General features: G+C 42.7%; 1 protein-coding gene across 16 annotated transcripts in view; it reads right to left on the reverse strand.

Annotated features, from left to right (window-relative positions):
- MAP2 (microtubule associated protein 2) overlaps positions 1 to 16,595 on the reverse strand; it is a 222,712-nt gene that overhangs the window by 86,658 nt on the left and 119,459 nt on the right. The window contains exon 4 of one of the 16 annotated variants that reach the window (XM_066553190.1): positions 14,051 to 14,110. The exons of the other annotated variants lie outside the window; for them this stretch is intronic. The gene's annotated coding sequence lies outside the window, so the exon portion shown is untranslated. The remainder of the gene's footprint in view (positions 1 to 14,050; positions 14,111 to 16,595) is intronic. 16 annotated transcript variants of the gene reach the window in all.

Here is a 16,595-nt window from a genome sequence, read left to right on the forward strand (position 1 = left end):
CATAGTTCCCTCCCACCCCACAGCTGATGTCTGCTCTTTATTAGGCTGATGTGGCATTTGGAGGCATTTTTCCAGGGTAGAGGATTGAAGTTTTTTCCAGCATCACTGGGTACCCTACATATGCACTGTCAAAGACCAAGAAATTATGAAAACCACTTTTTTTTTTTTTTTGACAGAATACTTAGTGTCCATATACTCACCATATTATAAAAAGAATGTCTTTGCTGCTGTCCTTTTAGCTGCTACCAATTTGAAAGACTTTACGTGAGTGGGGCTGCAGCACAAACTAGAATAATGAAATCCTAAAAGCTCCTTTTCCTGAAGCACTGCTAGGATCAAACCCTACAGCGTGCATCCCAATTGGCAAAGATCTTCAGAGAGGATTTACTCTGGTGCTTTGTCAGTGTTCCTCTGTGAATATTAAAAAAACATCAGAAGATTTTTCTTGAAACAAATTTTTGCAGTCCTCAAGACAGTTCAATTTTCTTCAAATTTCTGACCAGTTTAGAGGGCTTTACTTGTGATATGCATATTGTTAACATCAGGCTAATAAAGACAACATCCACTTCATTATATTTGACATAAAGCCCATGATCAGTGAAAAAAAAATTACCATTTAAAAAATACAGTTGATGTTTCAGACGTGGAACATTCACATGACAGGCTGCTTTGAAGAATGCAGTGCACTTGACTTTGCTGTACCATTTCCAAGGAGCATTGCTCATATCCACCTGCAGCTTCTGAAATGCAGGTGCTGTTCCTCTTTTAGCCACAGCAAGGAACTACCAAGGTGTGCTTTTAAATGGAAGATTTATATCAATACTAAATTAACACAAAGGTGACAGGAACTTACTGTATAATGAGTTCTCTCCATATAGTTAATATTTCATTGCTCTCTTTGTTCCCTAGCATGAAACCCAACATGGCTCTATTTTCTTTGGCTCTTGACCTTTTATTCCTTTTTTTACTGATTTACCTGTTCAAAACCCCAGGAGGCTTTAATGTGAAAGATTCCCAAAGACAACAGGAAGATTCATGAACATTGTCCAAAGCTCACCTTATCATGCCAGAACAATGTTCTGCAGCCAGAAAGGTAAAGAAAGAGCTCACATTAGGGACGATCAGTGCAGTATTCATAGTCTTCTACTCAAATTCCCAGACTAGGTCTCAGGCAATGGTATAAAAAATAAAGAAAATTTAAAAAAAGGCATGGTACAAGAAAAGTTCTCACTCCACCTCTTTTTAAAATCTAGATTAAAAACTCTCTGCAATTTAACTCCCAACATTCATTTTCCATCTCAGCAACTGCCAAACAAGACAGATGATCATAAGAACGGGGGCAGCAGCAAAGCCCAGTGCTACAGCTGTGGTACAGAATATACATTAAAGCCCCTGGACATTCCCAATCTCTGCAAATCATTATGCAGTGTCAATGCAAAGCCAAATTAGGCACAAAAGGGCAGAACTGGACTTTTGTACAATAAATTGTATAGCCAGTCCCTTGGCAGGAAGAAGTCCAAGCACTCAACATGTTCTTGGGCAGGAGGAAGAGCTGAGCCAGTCCAGCCTTGCAGCAAAACAGATCAATAATACCTGTGTGGAAAGCCAGGGAGACAAGAGCTTTTTTTCTCCACATCAAGATGTCTCTATCCTTACCCAACCCCTAAGTGCAGCATTCTGTCTTACTGGCAATCCTCGTGCTTCTGAAAATTCTACTTTCAACACTTTTCTGAAGGTGTGGGCTTGGTCCTACCAACAGAGCCAGGCATGTCTGCTAGGAAATCACCAACATGCATCTACAATCCCTGACATACTGCTCCTGGGACAAGGATATAAATCTTCTGCAAGTAAGCTAGGCAAGGATATTTGGGGTGTTACACTGTTAGATCCTTCAATCCTTCACTGCTCATGTCCTGTAAGCAAGCTGTAATAACAAAACAAAAGAAACACCAAACCACACCACAGAAAAATGGAATTTCATGTATATAAGAGCTGGAAATACTCAGTACATTTTCTCATTGTAAATCAAGTTTTTCTTCCTCAGCAGCTTAGAGTGAACTCTATCTTAAATTTTCTAACACCCCCACAGGATTACTGAGCTGCACTACCTTGGTTCACTGCCTACTTGCAGGACTGCAAATACAGGGCACTAGAAAATTACTGGGTGCAATACAGCATCAAACACAACACATTTACACCATACATGGCAAAGCCCTAGACACAACCAAGTGACTTCCATGAGTTAGCATGTTTTAGTCACATAGTGTTTTCAAGATCAATTCATTAACAGGAGGTTAGGCATTCAAATCAGATCCTTCATGGCTTCATTTTAACCCCTTCTTTCTACATTTTTCTCTGCATCTTTTCCTACATAAGAAATACATATAACTCCACACAAATTCCACAGTTCTTCAAGCATTTTCATGCGTGCTTTGATGGGGACTCATGCTTGCAATAGTGAATCAAAACATCAGTCACTAAAACTGCCTTCCTCAGGAAGTACAAATATGGCATAACTGTGATGCCAGAATACATCTGAAAGAATGAAGTAGCAACATAAGGAGTACATTACACACTACTTTAATTGCACCCTCTTTACAGAGAGCACAACAATGGAACCTGGTAAAAAGATGATGAATGTTTTCTGCATTTAGCACCACCTGCTTCCATTTTACTTCCCTTGTCATCTCTGCACCAGAAACCCTGAAATAACCAGCATCACTGCAGTTGTAATGACTTGAACACCCACCTCAATCACATACAGAAAAAAGCCTAATTTTGTAGGCTTTGGTGCTTTTAAATTATGTTTGTTACCATGAGAACTCGATTAAAATGCCTCCCACAAGCTTGCAGAAAGGGGGTAAAAACAACAACAAAACAAAACAAAATGAAAAAAATCTACTTTTAATCAGTGGTAGTACACTTGCTGCATTGCAGCATTCTCACAAGCTCCCCAGCCTTCTGCAGTAAGAGGCAGCAGAGACACCCAGAGAGATTTATTTTGCTGAATACTTTATTCAGGAAAAAATTTAGTTGACGGTTCAGTTGCTGTCCAGTACTTTTATGCAATACTCCATTTGAGGAAGATAAAGCACATACATGTACTGCACCATGATACAAGGTTTGATTTGAAATCCAGACAATTACATGTATGTTAAATGTGAGAGCAACTCCGACAGCCACCCAGGACAAAAAGGTTTTCGGTTGATAGCTGAGATAAATCAAAGCTATGAAACCCTCTGCTTTCCCCTTCATCCTTACCAATTTGTTAGCTTTATACATTTATGCTGATTTTTAAGAATATTTACTTCTAGAAACTCAAGTGATAGCACTGTATCTTCTAGGCTTCTTGCTTCTTTTTCTTTTTAATTTACACCCTTACATTTGGATTAATGGACATGGACACTGCATTCCTGACTAGGAGCCAGAGTTTGCACCCCAAGCCTTCAGCCATGACAAATCAGATAATTACACTGTGGCTGAAACAAAAACCAGCAACAAACCACACCAAGCAGCTTGGTCAGCAGCTTGAATGTGTGAAATGCCACAAGTGATGCAGACTGTAGGAATGGCCTGCAGGCAGTGGTGGGCAAGAAAATGGAAGAGTTTCCCACCTCTGATCAGAACTACTCACTAAGCACTTGCTCAAAAGGAGCCACAGAGCTCTCCCTTTAAAGATATATCAACTTCTCCACAGGAGGGAAACGATTGCTGTTACAATTAAGAGACCACCTAAATGGTATCTCATTGAAGGTGAGAACAGAATTAATTTCCCCATGAAAGATCAATCACCCTCTCCACAACATCATCCATGTTGGAACACTAGGCATCCTTCAGGCTTCAAAAGCAGCAGCTCCATGAGGAAAACTCTATCAGTCAGAGAGACAGAGAGAGATGGCATGAATATGAACTATGCCAGAAACCCTGGATACCACCATCTCAAAAGGAAAATGTAAATTCAGTTGAAACAAGGGGGATAAAACAGACCTTTGAGATAGCTTCGGTGGAGCAGGCAGGTCTCCCAGTCCTTCACTTGCACCTTTACACAACATTAATAGTTGCTCTCTCCATTTTGAATGTTCTGTGTGATGTGTGCCCCTGCAGCTGTACTTTCACCTGCCACAAGTAAAGCATCACAGACGATAGAGGGTTCCACCAGAGGAAGGAACAAACCCATGCACCAGCAGCAGGGACACCATAAAGACAGAGATGTCCTATCTGAATCTCACAGGCTCCATGGCAGGATTGCACCACCTAGGCTGGGGGAGGCACAAACATCTTCCAGTAACACCAGAGGCTCTCAGCCATGCAAAAATATACAAGTGCATTTGCCTGAACTTAGAACATCAGATGTGGAGAGTGTTACAACCCCCACCAGACAAGATCCTAAAAGAGACTTCTTAGATTGCTGTCAGCCGTACTTTGGTGAAGAATTGTAAGGAGCATCTATCAGAGGTAATTTCATTGAGGTCAAGAGAACTACATTGACTTACCCCACCTCCAAATTTGTACCCACTGACTGATTGGAGCTTCTATGTCAACCCCTTCCTGCTCCTGCACATGTACAGAACTGACTCCCACCAACTTCCATGGGTTGTACACCACACAGGCAAAACATGAGCAAAGCTTGATCCTGTATACTGAGAAAACCATGGGCATCTCATACAGGAGGGTGAGATGTGGTGGAAAGAGATATGAGAAGAGGCTGAGCTGATAACAAACAGAACAATCAGACTGACATTAGCCATGGCTGATCTCTATGCAGCCCACTTTCACACTGATGACCCACAACACAGTGTCTGTGCCACTTTAGGCCAGCAGGACCAGCTCAGACAGACCCTTGGCTCAATGGCATCATTTTCTATTGCTTTTCCTCCTCTCCTTCTCTCTTGCTTTCTGATTTTCCTCCTCTCCTTCTCTCTTTCCTCCTCTTCTCTTTCATGATCCCAGTGACTCTGGGATCATGCCCCCATAGAGTTGCAAAGAGGAGAAGAATAATGCTTATGATCATCCAAACCTCCCACTGACAAAAGAACTCTGTGTTTAAGAAAAAGCTTGACTTATCCTTCATAGGCATGGATTTACCAGGAGATTAGTAACATTAGGAATTTTAAATGAAGAGATTTCCCTCTTATTATCTATAGGCTGCTAAGACCATGATTGTTTCATGTCTTCTATGGATTATTGTTAATTTATTTTTTTCTGGTAATTTGTCTTCTTCTATTAGGCATTACCTGCACAGAATTTGCTAAAGTTGATCAAGGGATGAAAAATTTCATGCACCAATCGAAGTGCCTTCAAGATTATTTCACTCAAAAAGAAGTCTTCTTCCTCATACAATTGTGGTGTAATAAAGATATTCCTACAATCACAAGGATTTTTAGAAAGGCAGAGCAGTTTTGTGGTTAAGGCACTGAGATCCAAGATTAGAATTAGTCCAGGACTCTGCTGCTCACCTGGCACTATTACCTTGAACTTATGACTAAACAAGCCCATACCTCAGTGCTCCCATCTGTAAAATACATACTACAATATTCACATGGTGTGTAACTTGCCTATTTATGCTGCAAACCCTTCAGGCCAAGGGCTGGGCAACCAAAGCCTTTGGATCCAGGTTTCAGAAAGTTTTGCTCAAGGAAGGACATTTATCAGACACAGCATCTGCCTGAAGGCGGCACAGCAAACCTGAAGCCACAAAAAGGAGACTCAAAAGGAAGGACTGCAACAGTGGCCACCAGAGCACAGAGGGGAAACAGAGGGATCTGGGGCACTGTGTGCCTGCTTGACAGCTCTGGGGACAGAGGCTGCCAAACAGCTCCAGTCCCTGCGTGCCTCAAAGCTCAGCTCAGGCCTCTGGTGCTGCTGAAAGGGAACTCGATCCCTTAAAACTCTCCATCATCAGCCAGGACTGACAGAATAGCCACAGTTTAAAATGTGGATGTGAAGTCTCTGATGAAGACTGCAGACTACAAACTACATTAAGGAGTCCCCTGCTGTTGGTATTATCATAAAAACAATCAGAAATGTAGATTCTTATTTCGACTCCATAGGGCTGCTGGCCTGACCAACTGGCTTGTCTCTAAATGACTTCTTTCACAGATACTCCACAGCACTTCCCACATCTTTCCTCCAGGAATCTATATAAAGCTTGCTGCATTCCTTCTTCTGATGGATGCTCATTTCTAAAAATACTTGTACAAAGAACTGTAGGAATTAAAAAGGTGACACAATATAGTCCCAGAATTCATTTAAGAAAACATAAAGCACAAGGTATGCATCAAGTCCCTGATACCAATCTGCCTCCATATATACAAAACAGGTCCTTCAGATTTCTCCCTGATGTCAAACCAGTATTGTAAACTGCCTGGTTGGTTCTGCTGCTCACCTTAGCTGAAGATACAGCTGAACACACAAATTCCTTAATTCTCTTACACTACTTGTGCTCCTGTTTCCTGTCCCTGCCTGTCTGCTGTGTCTATCCACACTCCTAATTGTCAGCTACACTGGCCAATTTCTACCACGTTTGACAGAAGATTCGAAACTCCTACCAGCCACCATAGGAAATCCACAGATGGATAAAAGAGAGAGAGGATAAATGCTTCTACAAAGTTAAAAAAAAAAACAAAAAAAAACAAGGAGAAGAGCTCAGCCTGTATTTCTCCTGTCTGGCAGTGTCCTGGTAGTCTACTCAGTAGATGTGGAGCTCACATGCAGCCACAGCACATATTCTTCCAGGCCAAAGTAACTGCCTAAGCACAGACAGGTTAAGGATGAAACAGGTGCTGGTTAACCCACAGAGAGAGAGAAGTCACTGCACAGAGGACACAGAAAGTTGCTGAGAAAATTGAAAGAAAGTCAAGAAATCCCAAAGGTCCAAGGAGTAAATGGAGATAATTCAATGAAGAATGAGAGAAAACAACACTAGTAAGGCAAAGTGGGTATGAAAGAAATAATCAGATGCTGGGAATCTGAAAGATCACAGTAGAGTGTGGGAATTTTCCACAGGGAACCAAGAAGATGAGAAAACCAGCAGTACCTAGTACCACAGGAAGGGAATACAGGGGCTGGAGAGGTGGTGTAGAGATTGTGCATAGAGTAGTGATAAACATCACAAGCTCTAAGCAGAGAGCCAATACTGGATGCCACCCCACACTGACAAATAATACTCATTATTTTCATTTCAAAACCAGTTCAATTGGCAACACCATTTCCAGCACTGAGCTGAACTGAAACTAAGAGCAAGTCCTGACTTCAGGCATTTCAAAATACAGATCTACTCTGGGAGGTCTAGATGCCTTTCAGACTGCAAGAGAAGGCACTTTCATGACTTTATCAAATCTTCCTCACTCAGGCCAGAAAGAAATAGGTTTTCTCACCTTTATTTGATGGTTTTACTGCTAGCTGGAAGCCAGTTATCTGAGCATTCAGAACCTAGGGGAAAAAAGGGGCAGCAGGGTGATCCAATTCTGTTCTAAGGCCAACATTTACATTTGTTTTAAATGGAGCTGAACTATCTTGCCCATTTCTGTTACTTCCTACAGTGAACAATTTGCAGAAATAGAGCTGCATTACTAACTAGACTTTTGCTATATTAGGGAAAACATACTGAAACAGCAGAGACAAACAAGAGGTGAAGCTGACCTCCTTTTTCTACACTTCACTATACATTGGATTTTAAATTGCAACACCCCCCGAGTAAATTAGGATTTGATCCCTTGTAAGCTGTATATCCCATGAGGTTACAATTTCCCAGCATGAATTATGGAGTCTCTAAGGTACTAATTACACTGGCAAATACTGTCCCTCCAGAGTGTCCTTTCTGGCTGCCCAGAGCTCCATGCCTCAGTGGAGATTGACTGTAAGCTCCTTAGGGTCTGCAGCAACTCTGCTGTTTGAGCACACAGCATCCAGCACAACAGTGATCTAATCCAGACTTGGACACCTAGTCACTAATATTATGATAGCTACAGCAATGAATCATGTAGCATTAAGAAGAATCACAGCAAAAGCTGTTGTACACAGTATCTAGTTCCCAGGCATGCCACCATTATTAACCTTAGACTCAAAATCCTGTTGTGTCTAATTCTGTTTTCAGCACAGAGTGGATGTTCTTATGATTATTAGCAGACAAATTGATGCAAGAGTAACTGTATAAAAAAGCAAAACATTTTTTCTTGCTCCAAAGAAGTTACAAGTGAAAATAAGAATACTAACGAGCTGTTACTAAGAGTATGCTGCAGGAAACTCACAGAGATGCAGGTTAAGTCCAACATTAGGAATTAGTCATTGAAGAAGGACTCCTGATCAAAGTGCCTTGCAATTTACCCCAGCTTTCCCACACAGACATGGCAAAAGGCAGAACAACCAGCAATCTTACAGTAATGTCCTGAAGTCTTCTAATGTAAAATTCAAGGATGATTTAGAAAACAGAGAGACAAGCCATGAGAGGATCTCACTTCTCACATCAAGACCTCACTTGAACATTAATTCCATGTGTATTACACCCCACTCCCTGTATAATTATTCCAGCTGTCCAAACTGTCATGGCTAGAGACTGCACTGAATTATAACTTCCAGCTTCAGAAGGGCCCAAAGTCTCAGAGGGATTAACAATAAGAGAAAAAAAAAGATTCATCTTAAAGATGAAAACTACAGTATTTTTTGGTTGTTATTATGAAAGGTTTTATCAACTAGGCTGGAAAAAGACATGAGGATTCAAACATCTGTTCTTCTCATAAGTGGCAAATCTGTGCCTCTCAAACTTCTCTCAAGGAGAATGCTCACAGCACTTCCATTATTCCCACTACCTCTTTGAAAAGCATATTTGCCATCACAACTGCTTAACTACAGTTAAAGAAGGCTTAACTCCTGAGTGTCAGGTTCCCTAACACTGAACTTACAGGCAGTATTGCTTAGGAACTTGTGACTTGCATTACAAAATTATTTACAGGTATTAAGTGTGAACAGGATCATTTTCTCCCCAGCTGCTTTGCAGGCAACACTGACTTCCAGCTCCCCCCTCAGTGAGAGACACGAGCACCTCCCTGGGTGCTGCATCCTTGTCCTGACACCAGCCAGAACCAGATGCTCCTCAGGAAAGTTCAAGAGAACGTGGTAGGAGGACTAAGTGTTTGTAGACAGCAGCAGGGTTTGCTGTGAGGATGAGCAAGGGACATGTCAGACCACTGGAGGAGACAGGTGATACAAGGCCTTTGTGAGCAGGCCCCCAGAGCAGTCATACCTGCAAAAAAAAGGGCTGATGTGCACCACTCAGCAAGGACTTTTGAAAACTGAAACTGTAATTTTTACAAGTGTGAGCAATTTCTTTTTCATATAGCTGTAAAGCTATAATCCTTAGCAAGATCATTAGTTCTCAAAAAGGATGTACACAGCAAAAATTCAACTGCCTTTAGAAGAGATGAGCTTCTATTCCATGGTGTTTTCCTTCCCTCCATGTCATCCAGGGGACAAAATCACAATTGTGAAAATTCAGCACTAGCACACTGAGCTGGTTCCTGAGCTGCAAGAGGGATTATGTTGACTTGACTGCTGGAGATGCAGAAACAACCGCAGTAAGGGTTCACAAAACCAAAATGCAACTCAGCAACTACCATCACTTCCTTCATTTTGCTCCTCTATAAAGTCACTTAAGTACTGCACAGAAATGGAAAAGTTCTGTATTGGGGTTGCCTGCTGACCCTGACAAAGGAATCAAGCATAAGCTGCAACACACAGGACACTGTTTCCCTTCCTTGAAATTAAACTCTGTGGCTCATCACAACAGAGGGGAAAGGAAGGGTGACATTTCCTTCTTCCTCTCCACTCCTGCTCTCTCTGGCCCACCTCTTGCATCCCAAGAGTTGGGAAGAGGTTGGCTGAAAAGCTGCAGCAAGTCAGGTAACCTGTCTGTCAATTTCTGCCTGAATTGCTTTGCTTTTTGGCTGTAAACAGGTTTTAAGCATCTACTAGTGACTCAGCCTGCTACACAGCAACATTACTAACACCGGAACCGTCATCATCATGATTTGACAGTAACAAAGGACATTCTGTGTCCTTCCCACTGCTTAATGATCACGTCTCAAGCCTTTCAAAATGTAGCAAATTCTACCTTTGCTAGTTCACAGATACAATTAACAAAATATTCAAAACAGGTTGTGTTCAAAACAGGCGTTTGCAAAGGAATGAATGTGCAGATAATGGCTATTAGGACAATCAGAAGACAGGAGGGAAGAGAAGTTGATTACAGAACGGATGACAGCCCTCCTTTCAAAGGAGGAAAGAGGTGGATTGATGCTAAGTGATAAACACAAAAGAGGAAATCCCAAAGGCTGGTTTGGTACATGGACCTTTTGTAAGTTTGACCTGGAAGCTCAAAGTTTCTTTCAAGTGAGATCGCAGAGCAGCTTACTGGTTGGCAGGAGACTATTTTTAAGAGGAAGGCTGATGAAGGAGGAATGGATGTCACACTGACTGTGACATAAGTGTGCCAAGAGCCTCCTTCAGTCCCATGTCAGAACCACCCAGTGGGGATGCCTCATTGCAGCCCTCCCAATGCCAAGCAGGAGACACTCAAGCCAACTGCATGGGAAAAGAAAGGAGAAAACAACACCAAAAATGCCACTAAGCTCCACCTTGCACTCTGCCCACTTGCCAACTTTCCCTAGTGCTACAACAACCACTGCAAAAAAGCCCAAAAACCAAAACAAACAAACAACCCCAAAGTTAGCAAAATAAAAAACAAGAACCACTAGAATTTTTTACTCCTCAGAAACCAAACCAACATTTCTTCTGCAGCTACTACAAGACTACAAGAAACCCTTCTAGTGAGTATCAATTCATATTTCTTTTCTAAAAGATATTCTAATCATTCCTCACTGACATCTTTCTGATGAGGGAAATTTCTAACCCTAAAATACAAGCTACGGTGTAGGTATGCCCTGTACAAAATTCAGCTAAGATGAGCCTGTATCCAAAGGGGTTCCACCCTAATTGAACAAAGTATCAATACACAAATGCTCTCCCTGAGTGCATTGCATGCTCAGCTTGACCTCCTGCTGCCCTCAAGGCTCTGCTCCAGATGGCTGCTGCCAAGCTTCATCCCCATCTCCGTGCCTCCCCTTCTGAGCATTAGGAGGTTCACAGCAGAAAAAGAAATTCAAACAATGCTTACACTCAAAAGGTTACTCAACATTACCTGTAATCTCAATGTGACAGAGCCTTACAAGGGTGCTAAAAGTTCCCCTCTCCTGCTTAGAAACAGCCCCAGATGAGTAAATGCTCTTGGCACCTTTGTGTTTTGGGGTCCCTTCAGAGAGACAGCTCACACACAGAAAAGCTCGTGTCAGAAGGAGATGCTGAGTTTGTTCACAATGCACAGGGAACCACAGGGCCCAGTGACCAGCATGAGGAGTTTCTGCAGCAGCCCCAGAAGCAAAACCACAGTATCAGAAGAATGCTGCAACTCTCCCAAAGCTGAGTCCCCAGCTCCAAATGCTGCACACAGGCTGTACTGACATCCCAGCTCAGAGAGCTTTATCACCCATTCCTGATGCCCTCTGTGCCAAACTCCTGGTTCTGCTATTCCTCCTCCCCATCCAGCAGCCCAGCCTTGGGGGATGCTCTTACACAGGGAGGGGGCAAACACATCTCCTTTTGCTGACCCCCACCTCACAGCTTTCCCTGTCCAACACCTGTGATACATTATTTCCACTGCAAATTCTCACTGTTAGTCACACAGAGACAAAGGAGAGACAGCAATGCTCACAGCATCTTACACCTGTATTTGATTTTCTAATCACTGATGCAGAAACCCTGTGAAGAAAATGCTATTTCTGATCTATGACTGTTTCTGTCTCTTTTCATTTCAGACTTGCCAACTTCTTAAACTATTTGTGGCCTCTGAGCAGCATCAAGAGGCTATGGAGCACTCCATGGATATACTCTTTATTCCAAGAGCAATCATTTAGGTCTGGCAGTTAAGGGTGGGATCTGCAGAGACAATTTAAGCTGTGCACAGCAGACAACTGAGAACTTACTTTATCACTACTGGAACATTATCAACAGCAAAATGGCAACTGCAATAAAAACTGCCTGGTACTTTAAGTCTTGCAGGCTAATTTAATCCTTCATTTAGTACTTGCACTGCTGCAGGGGTATTCTGAGGCCATGGGAAAATTCCTGAAGCGTGCAGGATCACTGCTTATGGTGCCCCTCCTGCCTAGCAGAGGCTGGCAGGAGCCTGCAGGGTGCTGGATGTGCTGGCAGCCTCCAGGAGCAAAGGGATCCTGATGGGAGCAAATGCCAGGGCTGGGGTGGCTCCTGCCCTCCCACAGGTTGAGGCCCAGAAGGCAAATGGCTGCTTCCAAAACTGCTGGGGTGGCTGTGCTGTGCTTTCCAGGAGGAGGAATAGCAAACAACAAGAAGCACCTTAATCCTCAGGCACATCATATGGCTCAAGACAGGAGAGGCTGGCACACACACACATTTTATGTGCCCCCACAGCCCATGTCAGGCCTGTGGTGCCATGGCTTGTGAGAGAGAAAAGTTCACGTATGGAAAATCAACTTATGCGTCTGCTTTTTACAGCCTACAAATGCAGACAGCCAAATTTGATTCTCTATTTCCATTTCCTTCAAGTTCATAAATCCAGGAGAGACTACATGCAGAAGTAAACTTGGGGCTGGTTGGGAAATTGATAGATTTACAGGCTTATAATAGCTCAAGCCCAAAAGCAGCCTTGTACCCAATACATACATACAGAAGTGCACATGTACATGTCCACACAAATCCTACAACATACACTATTACCTTTTTTCATCCTGTAGCATCAGCTTCCTTTCCTTTAAGCCTGTGCTTGATCCTTCAATTTTCCATCTTTAAGTATCCAGGCAGCCTCAGATAGGCCAACTACTCAAGGAGAATACGGGAGATTGATTTTGCTCACTGTTCAAGAATGATCTCACAAAAATGTGTCCTAAACTGCCATAACCAACACCTTCCTATTTATTAGTGACAAGGCAAAGTAGGTACTTTTACCACCTGAATAAAACTTTGCTTATGTGTTCATGCTACTCTTCATAGGATGCAGAGTCTGAACCTCCTCTGGCTTGTTGGGCTGAGAGGTTACATGATCTTCTACAGGCATCTGTGCTCACTGAAACCTTCATTCTGCTTGTGTTGCAAGGCCAGAGCAAACACACCCCTTCTCCCCAAAATAATGGCAGTGTTTCCCCCTGCCCTGCCCAAATGAAGTTACACCAGCAGAAGCTCCAGCACTTTGCCACCCTGCTCACAACTGCATTTCTTCCTTATGCTTCAGATGCAGTTTTGCAATCAAACTCTGTTCCCTTTTGCTGGAGTTCAGTATTTTGTCTTTAACATTTAAAATTCATGCTTGTGAATATAGCAACTATGCTCACTTGAAAATCAAACTGGAATGAATACATGTGAATACAGAAATACTGACAAAACATGTATCTACTCATCCACATGACACAGGTTTTCTCTAATGCTTGTTTTTATTCTTCTGGACAGGAGTCTTCTGAATGTTTTCTCTTTCCAAAAAGCAGAAAAAATGCATTTCTTTGATCTAACCCAATCATTTTTGATTCTGGAGATCAGGAATCATTGTGCTTGTGATTACTCTGCCAAATCATTCTCATCTTTCCTGTAGTACAACCGAGTGCAGCAGCAGGAAGAGACAAACGAGAGCAGAGTGCAGGAGCACTGTCACCTCTCTCAGATGCTCTGCCTTTGGATCATCACCATCTTAGGCCCTTTCCACCCAGGGCTGTAAGCAGGTTCTTGCTAAGGCAAAAGTGAGACAGCTGCTTTGACAATGGATACTGTGGCTCCCATGAGATGCAAGAGACTTTTTGGGAAAAAATCTACTTAAAATACTCCTACTTTCTAAAAGTAGGAGTGTTGCAAATACAGGAAGTAGCCCCAGAAAAATTAAGTATTCCAGGAACTAGAGAAGTTTTCTCAAGCCTTCTTATTTTGTTGAAGCAGCCTGCTTGTTAAACTATGCCAACAAGTTAAAAGGTCATACCTGGGTAAGCAGATGATGGGATGCTGAGTCTGATTGTTAAACAAGGGAAACCCTCTGTTCCTACAAAGAAATAGAAAAATATGCTCACTAGTCTCTATGCAGTGAATTTAGCATAAACTCAACATTGAAAGGGACTATAAAATGTCCTTACATCTCATGTGTACATTTCTGTCTGAGCCTTTTTCTCTCAGCTTTATTTCCCAAGACTCAGTAATTCAGATTCCCTGTTATGTCCAGCCTGCTTTGGGGACCACCAAGGAGCTGCTTACTCCCTAGGCCAGCAGTAAAAAAAGCTGGCACTGACTCCAAAAACCTGTCCATCAGGGAAGGGAAATGGAGCACAGCACAATTCCAGCCAGACTCCCTCCAGACTGGGAGAACTGTCAGAGCTGCTCTATGCAGAGACTCTGCTGCAGGGCAATCCCAAGCAGGAATGAGGAAAGTGGAGGAAAATGGTTGCTGAGATGCACAGAAATTAATGGAAGAAGAGCAAGAGTCCCTCACTGACTTCCCAGTATGACATTCAAAACAGCTGAAGATACCAAGGCAGGGAACTACTACAATTTCTTCTTCCAACTATTTTTCTTGCCAAAGTTGTAGCAGAGGGGGTCTTAAGTTTAGCTGGGATAAGTAAGAAAGGTTCCCACAGATGTTAGTGCCCTTTTTGTGACCCTCTTTAATCAGAGAGAAATGCCTCGGCAGAAAATGCAGTTAGCTTGCTGAAACAGCCTCTGCCTGCCCCACCATCCATCCTCTCTCCTTTCTCTAAGGCTTCCACCAGAACACACTGAGGAAAACATTCCAGGTGCAAGCAGCAGACAGAAAACCAAGTGTCTCCCATCAGGGGCAAAGGGGTCTCCTCACCACATGTCCTTGAGTATCCCCAAGGATTATGAAGCCAGCTAGTACTGTCACCTATATTTAAGGCTGCAGCTTCTCATGGCCAAGACACTTGTAAATTTTTTGACTTTAGTTGTTCAGAAATTAATTCCCTGTATAGGGTAACTGACTCAAGTTAATGCTTTTGTTTGAGTGTTCACTGTTTTAAAGCTTCAGCAACAATAGGGCAGGCATTGCCAGGAGCTAGAGTAGTAAGAAACATATAACTAAACCAAATTAAAAAGAAGGATAGAAGGTAATGACAAAAAGTAAGATGTAAGTGTGAAATCAGAGACAATCATAATGCATACTCAGAAAGGCAACTAACCTTAAGCTAGAGAGCAGTTCAGGTTCATTCTATTTCCTGGACTCTCATCCTTTGTCACTGAATTAGTCACCTTGTCTGTACCACATCACTGGCATGGGGTTGTGCTAACTACAGCTTTCCACCAGTTTGCCCAGTTAACACCCAACAAGAACAGAAAGGTTTTGCTGCCCTGAAGGGGGAAGGTTTCATATGGTTCTGACAGCAAATAAATGAAAAACTTGCAATGGAATAAATTCCACCTTACTGCAGAGGCTGCCAGCTGAGTGCACCATTCACTTATGAGCAATAATTAGTTACAGTAAATGAGCTGTGTGGAACTGAGGCTCCAGCCAGCATCAACTCCACCAAGCCACAGGACAAAGATGAATGTTAAAATAAGCTAATTAAATTTTCCCTGCCTCAGCAGAAAGATCAATGCTCTTGACAGCCGAGGGTTCAGCACGTGGCATCCCAATCCCAGCCCTCTGATGTGCCACCACTGTGACACAAGCCAGAACCAGAGGAGGTGGAACACCCCTCTGGGGAGGGGCAAGGAGACAGAGGCACTCAACAGGGACATTAACAGAGGGATGGAGACACCTGCTACTTGAATGCCAGATGGTCAGATGGCATTTTTACAAAAAACAAACTTGGCTTTGCGCTTTCATTATCTATTCTACCACCATTAAATACTTGTCCCAGTAGTCTGTTGAAAGTCCACTGCAATAAATGTGATTTTAGCCACCAGCAGAATACCAAAAATACCAGACAATCAAAATACAGATGCCAGAAGTGGGCAGCATTTTTGCTGCCCACAAATTTGCTGGATTCAGGCTGTTATCACCATTTCCACCTCTTGCTGAGGAAGAAGCAAGGGAAGAAAATGAGATGATTCAAAAGTTCTTCTGCTAGAGAACAGAAGAGACACCCACCCACTCAGAGATGCCCACAACTCCACGTTCAGGGCATTTAAATAAAAAGCAAGAAGTTAACATTTAAGTGCCTGGTCAGAATGTGGCACCAGATACATCAATGGGGCTTTCCACCTCCTGTAAGCATTCTCTAATAATCACAGTGCAGAATGCATCAGGAAGAGTTTCTTTTTGTTTGTATTTCTCCCAAACCCTGTTGCTTGAGACAAAAATCAAGAAGAACCTGTCCTAATAAGGAATTACTTGAAACTGGCAGTGTCTTTAGAAAAGCTCTGTGCTCAGATGAATGGACAGGCTGTTTTATTGATGCCCTAGAGCCAGGATGGCAGGGGATGGCACTTTGGCAGCTCCAAGTGACACTTTCCACAAGGGAGAGGGCACAAAACAGATGAGCTGGTTTGTTTCACTCCTAACGAGAAGCTATGAT

This window comes from Molothrus aeneus, chromosome 7, assembly GCF_037042795.1.
Source record: "Molothrus aeneus isolate 106 chromosome 7, BPBGC_Maene_1.0, whole genome shotgun sequence".
Lineage (NCBI taxonomy): Eukaryota > Metazoa > Chordata > Aves > Passeriformes > Icteridae > Molothrus > Molothrus aeneus.